The sequence below is a fragment of the Coregonus clupeaformis genome, chromosome 34, assembly GCF_020615455.1.
Source record: "Coregonus clupeaformis isolate EN_2021a chromosome 34, ASM2061545v1, whole genome shotgun sequence".
Lineage (NCBI taxonomy): Eukaryota > Metazoa > Chordata > Actinopteri > Salmoniformes > Salmonidae > Coregonus > Coregonus clupeaformis.
In genome coordinates, this window is record NC_059225.1 from 26,488,822 (window position 1) to 26,505,327 (window position 16,506).

The following is a 16,506-nucleotide window of genomic DNA, read 5'->3' on the forward strand; positions in this document are numbered from 1 at the left end:
GTTAAAACAGTCAGTCAGGTTAAAATAGTCAGGTTAAAACAGTCAGTCAGGTTAAAACAGTCAGTCAGGTTAAAACAGTCAGTCAGGTTAAAACAGTCAGGTTAAAACAGCCAGGTTGAAACAGTCAGGTTAAAACAGTTAGTCAGGTTATTAAAAAAGTCAGGTTAAAACAGTCAGTCAGGTTAAAACAGTCAGGTTAAAACAGTCAGTCAGGTTAAAATAGTCAGGTTAAAACAGTCAGTCAGGTTAAAACAGTCAGTCAGGTTAAAACAGTCAGTCAGGTTAAAACAGTCAGTCAGGTTAAAACAGTCAGTCAGGTTAAAACAGTCAGCCAGGTTAAATCAGTCAGGTTCAAATAGTCAGATTAAAACAGTCAGTCAGGGTTAAAACAGTCAGGTTGAAACAGTCAGGTTAAAACAGTCAGTCAGGTTAAAATAGTCAGGTTAAAACAGTCAGTCAGGTTGAAACAGCCAGGTTAAAACAGTCAGTCGGGTTAAAATAGTAAGGTTAAAACAGTCAGGTTAAGCAGTCAGTCAGTTTAAAATAGTCAGGTTAAAACAGTCAGTCAGGTTAAAACAGTCAGTCAGGTTAAAACAGTCAGGTTGAAACAGTCAGTCAGGTTGAAACAGTCAACTTAAAACAGTCAGGTTGAAACAGTCAGGTTAAAATAGTCAGTCAGGTTAAAATAGTCAGGTTAAAACAGTCAATCAGGTTAAAACAGTCAGGTTAAAACAGTCAGTCAGGTTAAAATAGTCAGGTTAAAACAGTCAGTCAGGCTAAAATAGTCAGGTTAAAACAGTCAGTCAGGTTAAAACAGTCAGTCAGGTTAAAACAGTCAGGTTGAAACAGTCAGGTTAAAACAGTCAGCCAGGTTAAAATAGTAAGTTTAAAATAGTCAGGTTAAAACAGTCAGTCAGGTTAAAATAGGCAGGTTAAAACAATCAGTCAGGTTCAAATAGTCAGATTAAAACAGTCAGTCAGGTTAAAACAGTCAGGTTGAAACAGTCAGGTTAAAACAGTCAGTCATGTTAAAATAGTCAGGTTAAAACATTCAGTCAGGTTAAAACTGTCAGGTTAAAACAGTCAGTCAGGTTAATATAGTCAGGTTAAAACAGTCAGTCAGGTTAAAACAGTCAGGTTAAAACAGTCAGTCAGGTTGAAACAGTCAACTTAAAACAGTCAGGTTGAAACAGTCAGGCTAAAACAGTCAGTCAGGTTAAAATAGTCAGGTTGAAACAGTCAGGTTAAAACAGTCAGCCAGGTTAAAATAGTCAGGTTAAAACAGTCAGTCAGGTTAAAATAGTCAGGTTAAAACAGTCAGATTAAAACAATCAGTCAGGTTCAAATAGTCAGATTAAAACAGTCAGTCAGGTTAAAACAGTCAGGTTGAAACAGTCAGGTTAAAACAGTCAGTCAGGTTGAAACAGCCAGGTTATAACAGTCAGTTGGGTTAAAATAGTCAGGTTAAAACAGTCAGGTTAAAACAGTCAGTCAGGTTAAAACAGTCAGTCAGGTTAAAACAGTCAGTCAGGTTAAAACAGTCAGGTTGAAACAGTCAGTCAGGTTGAAACAGTCAGGTTAAAATAGTCAGTCAGGTTAAAACAGTCAGGTTAAAACAGTCAGCCAGGTTAAAATAGTCAGGTTAAAACAGTCAATCAGGTTAAAACAGTCAGTCAGGTTAAAATAGTCAGGTTAAAACAGTCAGTCAGGCTAAAATAGTCAGGTTAAAACAGTCAGGTTGAAACAGTCAGGTTAAAACAGTCAGCCTGGTTAAAATAGTCAGGTTAAAACATTCAGTCAGGTTAAAAAAGTCAGGTTAAAACAGTCAGTCAGGTTAATATAGTCGGGTTAAAACAGTCAGTCAGGTTAAAACAGTCAGGTTAAAACAGTCAGTCAGGTTGAAACAGTCAACTTAAAACAGTCAGGTTGAAACAGTCAGGCTAAAACAGTCAGTCAGGTTAAAATAGTCAGGTTGAAACAGTCAGGTTAAAACAGTCAGCCAGGTTAAAATAGTCAGGTTAAAACAGTCAGTCAGGTTAAAATAGTCAGGTTAAAACAGTCAGATTAAAACAATCAGTCAGGTTCAAATAGTCAGATTAAAACAGTCAGTCAGGTTAAAACAGTCAGGTTGAAACAGTCAGGTTAAAACAGTCAGTCAGGTTGAAACAGCCAGGTTATAACAGTCAGTTGGGTTAAAATAGTCAGGTTAAAACAGTCAGGTTAAAACAGTCAGTCAGGTTAAAACAGTCAGTCAGGGTTAAAACAGTCAGGTTGAAACAGTCAGTCAGGTTGAAACAGTCAGGTTGAAATAGTCAACTTAAAACAGTCAGGTTGAAACAGTCAGGTTAAAATAGTCAGTCAGGTTAAAACAGTCAGGTTGAAACAGTCAGGTTAAAACAGTCAGCCAGGTTAAAATAGTCAGGTTAAAACAGTCAATCAGGTTAAAACAGTCAGTCAGGTTAAAATAGTCAGGTTAAAACAGTCAGTCAGGCTAAAATAGTCAGGTTAAAACAGTCAGGTTGAAACAGTCAGGTTAAAACAGTCAGCCTGGTTAAAATAGTCAGGTTAAAACATTCAGTCAGGTTAAAAAAGTCAGGTTAAAACAGTCAGTCAGGTTAATATAGTCAGGTTAAAACAGTCAGTCAGGTTAAAACAGTCAGGTTAAAACAGTCAGTCAGGTTGAAACAGTCAACTTAAAACAGTCAGGTTGAAACAGTCAGGCTAAAACAGTCAGTCAGGTTAAAATAGTCAGGTTGAAACAGTCAGGTTAAAACAGTCAGCCAGGTTAAAATAGTCGGGTTAAAACAGTCAGTCAGGTTAAAATAGTCAGGTTAAAACAGTCAGATTAAAACAATCAGTCAGGTTCAAATAGTCAGATTAAAACAGTCAGTCAGGTTAAAACAGTCAGGTTGAAACAGTCAGGTTAAAACAGTCAGTCAGGTTGAAACAGCCAGGTTATAACAGTCAGTTGGGTTAAAATAGTCAGGTTAAAACAGTCAGGTTAAAGCAGTCAGTCAGGTTAAAATAGTCAGGTTAATACAGTCAGTCAGGTTAAAACAGTCAGTCAGGTTAAAACAGTCAGGTTGAAACAGTCAGTCAGGTTGAAACAGTCAGGTTGAAACAGTCAACTTAAAACAGTCAGGTTGAAACAGTCAGGTTAAAATAGTCAGTCAGGTTAAAACAGTCAGGTTGAAACAGTCAGGTTAAAACAGTCAGCCAGGTTAAAATAGTCAGGTTAAAACAGTCAATCAGGTTAAAACAGTCAGTCAGGTTAAAATAGTCAGGTTAAAACAGTCAGTCAGGCTAAAATAGTCAGGTTAAACAGTCAGGTTGAAACAGTCAGGTTAAAACAGTCAGCCTGGTTAAAATAGTCAGGTTAAAATAGTCAGGTTAAAACAGTCAGTCAGGTTAAAACAGTGAGTCAGGTTAAAACAGTCAGTCAGGTTGAAACAGTCAGTTTGAAACAGTCAACTTAAAACAGTCAGGTTGAAATAGTCAGGTTAAAACAGTCAGTCAGGTTAAAACAATCAGTCAGGTTAAAACAGTCAGGTGGAAACAGTCAGGTTAAAATAGTCAGCCAGGTTAAAACAGTCATGTTAAAACAGTCAGTCAGGTTAAAACAGTCAGTCAGGTTAAAACAGTCAGTCAGGTTAAAACAGTCAGGATGAAACAGTCAGGTTAAAACAGTCAGCCAGGTTAAAACAGTCAGGTTAAAATAGTCAGGTTAAAACAGTCAGTCAGGTTAAAATAGTCAGGTTAAAACAGTCATGTTAAAACAGTCAGTCAGGTTTAAACAGTCAGTCAGGTTAAAATAGTCAGGTTAAAACAGTCAGTCAGGTTTGAATATTCAGGTTAAAACAGTCAGGTTAAAATAGTCAGGTTAAAACAGTCAGTCAGGTTAAAATAGTCAGGTTAAAACAGTCAGGCAGGTTAAAACAGTCAGGTTGAAACAGTCAGTCAGGTTAAAACAGTCAGTCAGGTTAAAATAATCAGTCAGTTTAAAACAGTCAGGTTGAAACAGTCAGGTTAAAATAGTCTGCCAGGTTAAAATTGTCAGGTTGAAACAGTCATGTTAAAACAGTCAGTCAGGTTAAAACAGCCAGCCAGGTTAAAATAGTCAGGTTAAAATAGTCAGTCAGGTTAAAATAGTCAGGTTAAAACAGTCATGTTAAAACAGTCAGTCAGGTTAAAACAGTCAGTCAGGTAAAAATATTCAGGTTAAAACAGTCAGTCAGGTTAAAATAGTCAGGTTAAAACAGTCAGTCAGGTTAAAACAGTCAGGTTGAAACAGTCAGTCAGGTTAAAACAGTCAGGTTGAAACAGTCAGTCAGGTTAAAACAGTCAGTCAGGTTAAAATAGTCAGGGTAAAATAGTCAGGTTAAAATAGTCAGTCAGGTTAAAATAGTCAGGTTAAAACAGTCATGTTAAAACAGTCAGTCAGGTTAAAACAGTCAGTCAGGTAAAAATATGCAGGTTAAAACAGTCAGTCAGGTTAAAATAGTCAGGTTAAAACAGTCAGTCAGGTTAAAACAGTCAGGTTGAAACAGTCAGTCAGGTTAAAACAGTCAGGTTGAAACAGTCAGTCAGGTTAAAACAGTCAGTCAGGTTAAAATAGTCAGGGTAAAATAGTCAGGGTAAAATAGTCAGGTGGGGCTGAGAAAATAACAGCTTTCCCCTTTGGCAGGAATGGGGACAGTATTAGTTAACATTGTAACGTGTCCATCATGTCATGTCATTACAGTACATTGTAGGAATGTGTCCTTGATAAAACTCAGAGCATCACAGAAAACATAGACAGACATGGATACACCTCCACCTCCTCCTTCATAGGGTGATTCACCTCCACCTCCTCCTTCATAGGGTGATTCACCTCCACCTCCTCCTTCATAGGGTGAGCCACCTCCATCTCCTCCTTCATAGGGTGAGCCACCTCCATCTCCTCCTTCATAGGGTGAGCCACCTCCACCTCCTCCTTCATAGGGTGAGCCACCTCCACCTCCTCCTTCATAGGGTGAGCCACCTCCACCTCCTCCTTCATAGGGGGATCCACCTCCACCTCCTCCTCCATAGGGGGATCCACCTCCACCTCCTCCTCCATAGGGGGAGCCATCTCCACCTCCTCCTCCATAGGGGGAGCCATCTCCACCTCCTCCTCCATAGGGGGAGCCACCTCCACCTCCACCTCCTCCTTCATAGGGTGAGCCATCTCCACCTCCACCTCCTCCTTCATAGGGGGAGTAACCTCCATCTCCACCTCCACCTCCTCCATAGGGGGAGCCTCCTCCACCACCTCCACCTCCTCCATAGGGGGAGCCACCTCCACCTCCACTAGTACTACTAGAGTCCCCATACAGAGGCAGAGACATGCCCTTCTATGTTCAGTCATAGATACTAAACGCAGAGCTGTGCTGCCTCCTCTCTCAGCTTCCTGTTCAGGATGTCCCTCTGAATAGAGGATGGACCTTGATAGCTCCAGTTCTGTTCCGCCCACTCTGCCCGGTCCAGGGTAAAGTTGGTAGGACCGCCTTGAGGTACTGGACCTGACCCTCCATTTATACCTGATGTCCCACCTCTATCTGTCCCACCTCTATCTCCACTCCTCCTCCCCTCCCTGGGCAGCTCAGATCCTAAAATGGCCATCACTGTAGTGTTGGTCACTGTGTTTGTCCCTGTGTGTCTGAGTACGATGGCTCACTGTTCGTTGTTGGCATTTCCTGCCTAAGTTTGCCCACCTTGCCAATGAAGTAATCTTTAAAATAATTGGAATCATCAAATGGTTTTGTGATGAATAAGCCATCTGATTCAATGAAAGATGGAGTTGAATTTGTCTTTCTGCCCATAATTTCATTTAAAGTACTCCAAAGTTTTTTAAATCATTGATCTTGGCTTCATAATACAGTTTCTTCTTCTTTTTGTTGAGTTTAGTCACATCATTTCTCAATTTGCAGTAAGTCAGCCAGTCAGATGTGCAGCCAGACTTATTAGCCACTCCTTTTGCCCCGTCTCTTTCAACCATACAGTTTTTAAATTCCTCATCAATCCATGGAGCCTTAACAGTTCTAACAGTCAGTTTCTTAACAGGTGCATCTTTATCAATAATTGGCAGAAACAAGTTCAGGGTCTGGATGCTCCTTATTAATCACATCAGACCAAAACATATTTTTAACATCATCCGCAAAATCTTTTTTATGATCTCTTATATACTATTTTAGGCCCAGCTTTTGGAACTTTGGCTTTCCTGGATATAGCCACTATATTGTGATCACTGCATCCAATGGGTACGGATACAGCTTCAGAACAAAGTTCTACAGTATTAGTAAAAATGTGATCAATACATGTGGATGATCTTGTTCCTGTAGTGTTTGTAAAGTCAGGTTGACTGGGAGACAGAGCGAGGGGGAGGTAGAGAGAAGGGAAAGTTAAATGACATAATGTGACATCACTGGAATGAAAGAAGAGACGGGGGGATGAGAGAAGAGGGCCTTGACCTCAGGATGGAGAGAGATGAGCCCCTAGCTGTCCAGTCTTCCAGTGAGCAGAGAGACTGTTCCTTGACCATGCTGATGCACTGCATACTGCCACCACCGGAGAGAAGCAGACACTCACTCTCTCCCTTACTCCCTCTCCACAACATTTTACATTTTAGTCATTTAGCAGACGCTCTTATCCAGAGTGACTTACAGGAGCAATTAGGGTTAAGTGCCTTGCTCAAGGGCACATCGACAGATTTTTCACCTAGTCGGCTCGGGGATTAGAACCAGCGACCTTTCGGTTACTGGCACAACGCTCTTAACCACTAAGCTACCTGCTGCCACAACTCACTGCACACACCATTTTCATTATTTTATTTCACTAGTCCTGCATGTTGGAGCTCGAAGCCCAAGATTTTCACTGTACCCTGCAATCAAATCTGACTATTAAACAATCTGAATCTGAAAGCACAGGGACATAGCTAGGGCTAATCTCGGTTAATGAACTAAAATGTTGAGTAATTTGTTTATGTTTACATAGTCTGTCCACGAGAGATTAAACTAGGCCTGACACTATGGACTTCGTAAGAGCAGAATCAACAACCTCAGGATATTAAAATGCTTGCTTTTGAGAAGAGTTGCAGATTTAGGATTATGGTTGGGGTACAAGCATGAGAGAGGCTCAGGTTAAGGGTTAGGGCTAGGGGTCACAGGTCAGGGTGAGGTAGTTGAGTGGGCTAATCACAGATGGGCTGTGTACAGGTGCAGTGATCGGTAAGCTGCTCTGACAACTGATGCTTAAAGTTAGTGAGGGAGATAAGAGTCTCCAGCTTCAGAGATTTTTGCAGTTCGTTCCAGTCATTGGCAGCAGAGAACTGGAAGGAATGGCGGCCAAAGGAGGTGTTGGCTTTGGGGATGACCAGTGAGATATACCTGCTGAAGTGCAGACTACGGGTGGGTGTTGCTATGGTGACAAATGAGCTAAGATAATTTTCCTAGCAGTGATTTATAGATGACCTGGAGCCAGTGGGTTTGGTGACGAATATGTAGTGAGGACCAGCCAACAAGAGCGTACAGGTCACAGTGGTGGGTAGTATATGGGGCTTTGGTGACAAAACGGATGGCACTGTGATAGACTACATCCAATTTGCTGAGTAGAGTGTTGGAGGCTATTTTGTAAATGACATCGCCGAAGTCAAGGATCGGTAGGATAGTCAGTTTTACGAGGGAATGTTTGGCAGCATGAGTGAAGGAGGCTTTGTTGTGAAATAGGAAGCCGATTCTACTCCTCTTCACATATCCCTGATCATTGTTTTGTCCCCAGGCCCTTCCTCTCTACACTTCACTGGAATTCAACCATCTTCTCGTAAAAACTCCTGTTTAGGGGGTCCACAAACATCAGACATCATATATGGTGCATCACAGATGTCCTGGCTCAACGCTTGAAGAGTGCTCTTCAAAGTGACTGTATGGGGCTTTTCGAAAGCAGCTCTTGGTGCCTGTGTCAAGCAGTCCCTATATCAACCGTCGTTGACTGATTGACACACATACAGAATTGCATGTGATTGCAACCCGTTTCCACCAGCCCTGCCAACCTGTTGAACAATAGCCTCAACGTCCTCTGGTGGCCTATTCATGACTACATGTGATATGCTTGGGAAATTCAAGCCCATCCCAAGACCTGTTGTTGCTACAACAACTGCAGTTTCCCTCTCCATTGAGGGGACTGTCTTGCTTTGGGTTTCAGCCTTATGCTCCTGGTCTCTGTCAACCCAGGCATCTTCACCTAGTTCTGCTTTAAGATATCAGAATACCTTTTCCTAATGCCTTTAGTGATGGGCAGTAAATAAGGATGATATGTCTTTAACCTCCTTCACTATCCAATCTAGGCAGGTCAGGTTAATTTCAGGAAATTGACTCAGTCCAAGTCTAATGTTTGTCCTGTTTGGGGCTCACAGTCCCTTTTGTTGTCAATATGCAGCAGCTTGGTCACCTGGCCCCTGTACTTAATGTCTTCAGATGCTGTCAGTGGCAAAACAGGAGTACCTGAAAGACAAATACAGTGGGGAGAACAAGTATTTGATACACTAGTGATTTTGCAGGTTTTCCTACTTACAAAGCATGTAGAGGTCTGTAATTTTTATCATAGGTACACTTCAACTGTGAGAGACGGAATCTAAAACAAAAATCCAGAAAATCACATTGTATGATTTTTAAGTAATTAATTTGCATTTTATGGCATGACATAAGTATTTGATACATCAGAAAAGCAGAACTTAATATTTGGTACAGAAACCTTTGTTTGCAATTACAGAGATCATACGTTTCCTGTAGGTCTTGACCAGGTTTGCACACACTGCAGCAGGGATTTTGGCCCACTCCTCCATACAGACCTTCTCCAGATCCTTCAGGTTTCGGGGCTGTCACTGGGCAATATGGACTTTCAGCTCCCTCCAAATATTTTCTATTGGGTTCAGGTCTGGAGACTGGCTAGGCCACTCCAGGACCTTGAGATGCTTCTTACGGAGCCACTCCTTAGTTGCCCTGGCTGTGTGTTTCGGGTCGTTGTCATGCTGGAAGACCCAGCCACGACCCATCTTCAATGCTCTTACTGAGGAAAGGAGGTTGTTGGCCAAGATCTCGCGATACATGACCCCTTCCATCCTCCCCTCAATACGGTGCAGTCGTCCTGTCCCCTTTGCAGAAAAGCATCCCCAAAGAATGATTTTTCCACCTCCATGTTTCACGGTTGGGATGATGTTCTTGGGGTTGTACTCATCCTTCTTCTTCCTCCAAACACGGCGAGTGGAGTTTAGACCAAAAAGCTATATTTTTGTTTCATCAGACCACATGACCTTCTCCCATTCCTCCTCTGGATCATCCAGATGGTCATTGGCAAACTTCAGACGGGCCTGGACATGCGCTGGCTTGAGCAGGGGGACCTTGCGTGCGCTGCAGGATTTTAATCCATGACGGCGTAGTGTGTTACTAATGGTTTTCTTTGAGACTGTGGTCCCAGCTCTCTTCAGGTCATTGACCAGGTCCTGCCGTGTAGTTCTGGGCTGATCCCTCACCTTCCTCATGATCATTGATGCCCCACGAGGTGAGATCTTGCATGGAGCCCCAGACTGAGGGTGATTGACCGTCATCTTGAACTTCTTCCATTTTCTAATAATTGCGCCAACAGTTGTTGCCTTCTCACCAAGCTGCTTGCCTATTGTCCTGTAGCCCATCCCAGCCTTGTGCAGGTCTACAATTTTATCCCTGATGTCCTTACACAGCTCTCTGGTCTTGGCCATTGTGGAGAGGTTGGAGTCTGTTTGATTGAGTGTGTGGACAGGTGTCTTTTAAACAGGTAACGAGTTCAAACAGGTGCAGTTAATACAGGTAATGAGTGGAGAACAGGAGGGCTTCTTAAAGAAAAACTAACAGGTCTGTGAGAGCCGGAATTCTTACTGGTTGGTAGGTGATCAAATACTTATGTCATGCAATAAAATGCAAATTAATTACTTAAAAATCATACAATGTGATGTTCTAGATTTTTGTTCTAGATTCCGTCTCTCACAGTTGAAGTGTACCTATGATAAAAATTACAGACCTCTACATGCTTTGTAAGTAGGAAAACCTGCAAAATCGGCAGTGTATCAAATACTTGTTCTCCCCACTGTACATGCACCAATGCATCAGTAATCATAGCCATTCTAATAGCCTAAAGTTCGCAAAGAAAAAGCTGTGTCATATCGGATGTTTTTGAAAATATTGTAGACACTTCTGTGTTTTCAAATGTAAAAAATTGTTCATGGGTGTATGAATTAAGCATATACAAGAGAAGGAAGTGATAATGTTGGGCTTCCTCTTGAATGTGAGGGCTACAGGATAGGGTTGAGATGGAAGTGATAATGACCAGGGTTCATATTTAGGAAGTTACAAACAGGTGGAATCTGATCCTTCATCATCAGTATTCATACATGCTTTATGAATATGGACCCAGGACATGAACTGGCACCGTTTTTATTTGTTGACAATGTTTTTACCCTCTTTGGCAATGGATCGGAGTTCTCCCAGCTTTGCAAAGCTCTCTCTGAAGGCTGGCTCCCCTTTTGCACCCTCTCCCCTGGTTGAAAGAAAATCAAATCCAACATAAAGTGCCTTTGTAGTATTCAGACCCCATGACTTTTTCTAAATTTTGTTTGGGTACAACCTTATTCTAAAATTGATTAACTTGTTTTTTTCCCTCATCAATCTACACACAATACCACCCTGACCAAGGCCCTTCTCCCCCGACTGCTCAGTTTGGCCAGGCGGCCAGCTCTAGGAAGAGTCTTGGTGGTTCCAAACTTCTTCCATTTAAGAATGATGGAGGCCACTGTGTTCTTGGGGACCTTCAATGCTGCAGAAATGTTTTGGTACCCTTCCCCAGATCTGTGCCTCGACACAATCCTGTCTCGGACCTCTACGGACAATTCTTTCGACCTCATGGCTTGGTTTTTGCTCTGACATGCATGGTCAACTGTGGGACCTTATATAGACAGGTGTGTGCCGTTCCAAATCATGTCCAATCAATTTAATTTACCACAGGTGGACTCCAATCAGGTTGTAGAAACATCTCAACCGAATGCACAATTTCGAGTCTCATAGCAAAGGGTCTGAATACTTATGTAAATAAGTTATTTATGTTTTTTATTTTATTAATACATGAGCAAAAATTTAAAAATAAAATAAATGTTTTGCTTTGTCATTATGGGGTATTGTATGTAAAAAATATATGTTTAATAAATTTTAGAATAAGGCTGTAATGTAACAAAATGTGTAAAAAGGGGTCTGAATACTTTCCGAATGCACTGGACCTTTCTGGACCTTCTAAACTGATCCTGATGGTTCTATGATCAGGCTGTTGGCCTGTGCAGTTACTTCAGCATGAAATAAGCCAGGAGCTGTTGTTCAAATTAGCCTACATCACTACTGTTTACAGTCTATGGACGGTCATTGTATTCACTTGATAACAATAATACATTCCAGGTATACTAATTTTATTGTCTAAAAACGTAGGCCTAATCAATGGTGGAGCTTTGCATGCCCGGGGACCGTAGAGTGCAGCCTCGAGGACAGATCTGCCATTTCATAATCTCTTAATGCACTTTTAGCCTACAGCCCTAGTATTTAGCTAACGAAAGGCCTAATTCTAGCTAATATTTAGCTTCTTACCTCGGCTACACATCACTAGCCTCTCTCTTCCAGCTGTTCCCGTGCCAACAGGCTACACAAGCCTCTCCGCTATAGGCCCTTCCTCTTCTCGTGAAATCCCAGGAAAAGCTGTAGGCTACAAAAGCTATAGGACATTTATTTTGATCGTGTTTTATACTAATAGGCCTAATAGCCTGTGTTTTATACTAGGCCTAATAGCCTGTGTTTTATACTAGGCCTAATAGCCTGTGTTTTATACTAGGCCTAATAGCCTGTGTTTTATACTAGGCCTAATAGCCTGTGTTTTATACTAGGCCTAATAGCCTGTGTTTTATACTAGGCCTAATAGCCTGTGTTTTATACTAGGCCTAATAGCCTGTGTTTTATACTAGGCCTAATAGCCTGTGTTTTATACTAGGCCTAATAGCCTGTGTTTTATACTAGGCCTAATAGCCTGTGTTTTATACTAGGCCTAATAGCCTGTGTTTTATACTAGGCCAATAGCCTGTGTTTTATACTAGGCCTAATAGCCTGTGTTTTATACTAGGCCTAATAGCCTGTGTTTTATACTAGGCCTAATAGCCTGTGTTTTATACTAGGCCTAATAGCCTGTGTTTTATACTAGGCCTAATAGCCTGTGTTTTATACTAGGCCTAATAGCCTGTGTTTTATACTAGGCCTAATAGCCTGTGTTTTATACTAGGCCTAATAGCCTGTGTTTTATACTAGGCCTAATAGCCTGTGTTTTATACTAGGCCTAATAGCCTGTGTTTTATACTAGGCCTAATAGCCTGTGTTTTATACTAGGCCCTAATAGCCTGTGTTTTATACTAGGCCTAATAGCCTGTGTTTTATACTAGGCCTAATAGCCTGTGTTTTATACTAGGCCTAATAGCCTGTGTTTTATACTAGGCCTAATAGCCTGTGTTTTATACTAGGCCTAATAGCCTGTGTTTTATACTAGGCCTAATAGCCTGTGTTTTATACTAGGCCTAATAGCCTGTGTTTTATACTAGGCCTAATAGCCTGTGTTTTATACTAGGCCTAATAGCCTGTGTTTTATACTAGGCCTAATAGCCTGTGTTTTATACTAGGCCTAATAGCCTGTGTTTTATACTAGGACTAATAGCCTGTGTTTTATACTAGGCCTAATAGCCTGTGTTTTATACTAGGCCTAATAGCCTGTGTTTTATACTAGGCCTAATAGCGTGTGTTTTATACTAGGCCTAATAGCCTGTGTTTTATACTAGGCCTAATAGCCTGTGTTTTATACTAGGCCTAATAGCCTGTGTTTTATACTAGGCCTAATAGCCTGTGTTTTGTACTAGGCCTAATAGCCTGTGTTTTATACTAGGCCTAATAGCCTGTGTTTTATACTAGGCCTAATAGCCTGTGTTTTATACTAGGCCTAATAGCCTGTGTTTTATACTAGGCCTAATAGCCTATTCGGGGAAAGAAGCAGAAAGAAGCTCTTGTTAATTGCTGAATGTTAACAGGCCTACAGCATGTCGAGGAGAGTCAAGGAGAGTAATTGCATTGGTATGATCACTTTTGTCCGATTATGATAACATTGTTGCACTGATGTATTGCAAATAGTTGCACAGGACAGAGAGATGAGCACAGGGAAAAATAAGACCCAAAGGAATTGACAACCATTAGAAACATGGAAACCACTTGAGCAATGAGACAATGACATGCTGTAAGAGATGAACAGGCTAAACAGTGTTTGCTGTTTAATTGCTACATTTTAAATACGAGTTACTGTAGTCTATTATATTTCATTAGGCATACATTTACATTGAAGTGTTATTTGCTGTTGTCACTATGACAACCCTGAAAGCAATGAATGGTCTGAACCAGTATCTGTGGGTTAGAGACCTCATGGTCTGAACCAGTATCTGTGGGTTAGAGACCTCATGGTCTGAACCAGTATCTGTGGGTTAGAGACCTCATGGTCTGAACCAGTATCTGTGGGTTAGAGACCTCATGGTCTGAACCAGTATCTGTGGGTTAGAGACCTCATGGTCTGAACCAGTATCTGTGGGTTAGAGACCTCATGGTCTGAACCAGTATCTGTGGTGGTTAGAGACCTCATGGTCTGAACCAGTATCTGTGGGTTAGAGACCTCATGGTCTGAACCAGTATCTGTGGGTTAGAGACCTCATGGTCTGAACCAGTATCTGTGGGTTAGAGACCCTCATGGTCTGAACCAGTATCTGTGGGTTAGAGACCTCATGGTCTGAACCAGTATCTGTGGGTTAGAGACCTCATGGTCTGAACCAGTATCTGTGGGTTAGAGACCTCATGGTCTGAACCAGTATCTGTGGGTTAGAGACCTCATGGATGGTCTGAACCAGTATCTGTGGGTTAGAGACCTCATGGATGGTCTGAACCAGTATCTGTGGGTTAGAGACCTCATGGTCTGAACCAGTATCTGTGGGTTAGAGACCTCATGGTCTGAACCAGTATCTGTGGGTTAGAGACCTCATGGTCTGAACCAGTATCTGTGGGTTAGAGACCTCATGGTCTGAACCAGTATCTGTGGGTTAGAGACCTCATGGTCTTGTGTTACCACCTTATTAATAGACAGTGTGCTGTAGGATGCGTTGATCAGTTGATTGACAGGTGTAGGACTGTAGAATGATACATCTTTCTCTAGTGTGGATGCTCAACAATGTTTTATAGTTCTGTGGTGTATAGTTCATGCACCCTAGACGTTTAAAGCCACAGGGTTCGTAACAGGGACACTCCATTCAAACCTGTGAATGTAAACGGCATGAGGGATACTCCATTCAAACATGTGAATGTAAACTGCATGAGGGATACTCCATTCAAACATGTGAATGTAAACTGCATGAGGGATACTCCATTCAAACATGTGAATGTAAACTGCATGAGGGATACTCCATTCAAACATGTGAATGTAAACTGCATGAGGGATACTCCATTCAAACATGTGAATGTAAACTGCATGAGGGATACTCCATTCAAACCTGTGAATGTAAAGTGCATGAGGGATACTCCATTAAACTTGTGAATGTAAAATGCATGAGGGACTCACATGTTTGAATGGAGTATCCCTCATGCAGTATCCCTCATGCAGTATCCCTCATGCAGTATCCCTCATGCAGGCATTGCGCATGGTGATATTAGGCTTGTGTGCGGCTGCTCTGCCATTTAAACCCATTTCATGAAGCTCCCGATGAACAGTTCTTGTCCTGCCGTTGCTTCCAGAGTCATTTTGGAACTCGGTAGTGAGTGTTGCAACCAAGGACAGACGATTTTTATTGGCTGAGCCGTTGTTGCTCCTAGACGTTTCCACTTCACAATAACAGCACTTACAGTTGACCGGGGCAGCTCTACCAGGGCAGAAATTGTTGGAAAGGTGGCATCCTGTGACGGTGCCACGTTGAAAGTCACTGAGCTCTTCAGTAACACCATTCTACTGCCACTGTTTGTCTAAGGAGATTGCATGGCCGTGTGCTCTATTTAATAAACCTCTCAGCAATGGGTGTGGCTGAAATAGCCAAATTCACTAATTTGAAGGGATGTCCACATACTTTTGTATTTACAGTGCATTCTGAAGGTATTCAGACCCCTTGACTTTTTCCACATTTTGTTACGTTACAGCCTTATTCTAAAATGGATTAAATAAAATAAAAATCTCATCAATCTACACACAATACCACATAATGACAAAGCGAAAACAGGTTTTTAGAATGTTTACCAATGTATTGCAAATAAAAAACATAAATATCTTATTTACATACAGTTGAAGTCGGAAGTTTACATACACTTAGGTTGGAGTCACTAAAACTTGTTTTTCAACCACTCCACAAATGTCTTGTTAATAAACTATAGTTTTGGCAAGTCGGTTAGGACATCTACTTTGTGCATGACACAAGTAATTTTTCCAACAATTGTTTACAGACAGATTATTTCACTTATAATTCACTGTATCACAATTCCAGTGGGTCAGAAGTTTACATACACTAAGTTGACTGTGCCTTTAAACAGCTTGGAAAATTCCAGAAAATGATGTCATGGCTTTAGAAGCTTCTGATAGGCTAATTGACATCATTTGAGTCAATTGGAGGTGTACCTGTGGATGTATTTCAAGGCCTACCTTCAAACTCAGTGCCTCTTTGCTTGACATAATGGGAAAATAAAAAATTAAACAGCCAAGACCTCAGAAAAAAATTGTACACCTCCACAAGTCTGGTTCATCCTTGGGAGCAATTTCCAAACGCCTGAAGGTACCACGTTCATCTGTACAAACAATAGTATGCAAGAATAAACACCATGGGACCACACAGCCGTCATACCACTCAGGAAGGAGACGCGTTCTGTCTCCTAGAGATGAATGTACTTTGGTGCGAAAAGTGCAAATCAATCCCAGAACAACAGCAAAGGACCTTGTGAAGATGCTGGAGGAAACAGGTACAAAAGTATCTATATCCACAGTAAAACAAGTCCTATATCGACATAACCTGAAAGGCCGCTCAGCAAGGAAGAAGCCACTGCTCCAAAACCGCCATAAAAAAGCCAGACTACGGTTTGCAACTGCACTTGGGGACAAAGATCGTACTTTTTGGAGAAATGTCCTCTTGTCTGATGAAACAAAAATATAACTTTTTGGCCATAATGACCATCGTTATGTTTGGAGGAAAAAGGGGGTTGCTTGCAAGCCGAAGAACACCATCCCAACCGTGAAGCACGGGGGTGGCAGCATCATGCTGTGGGGGTGCTTTGCAGCTGGAGGGACTGGTGCACTTCACAAAATAGATGGCATCATGAGGAAGGAAAATTATGTGGATGTATTGAAGCAACATCTCAAGACATCAGTCAGGAA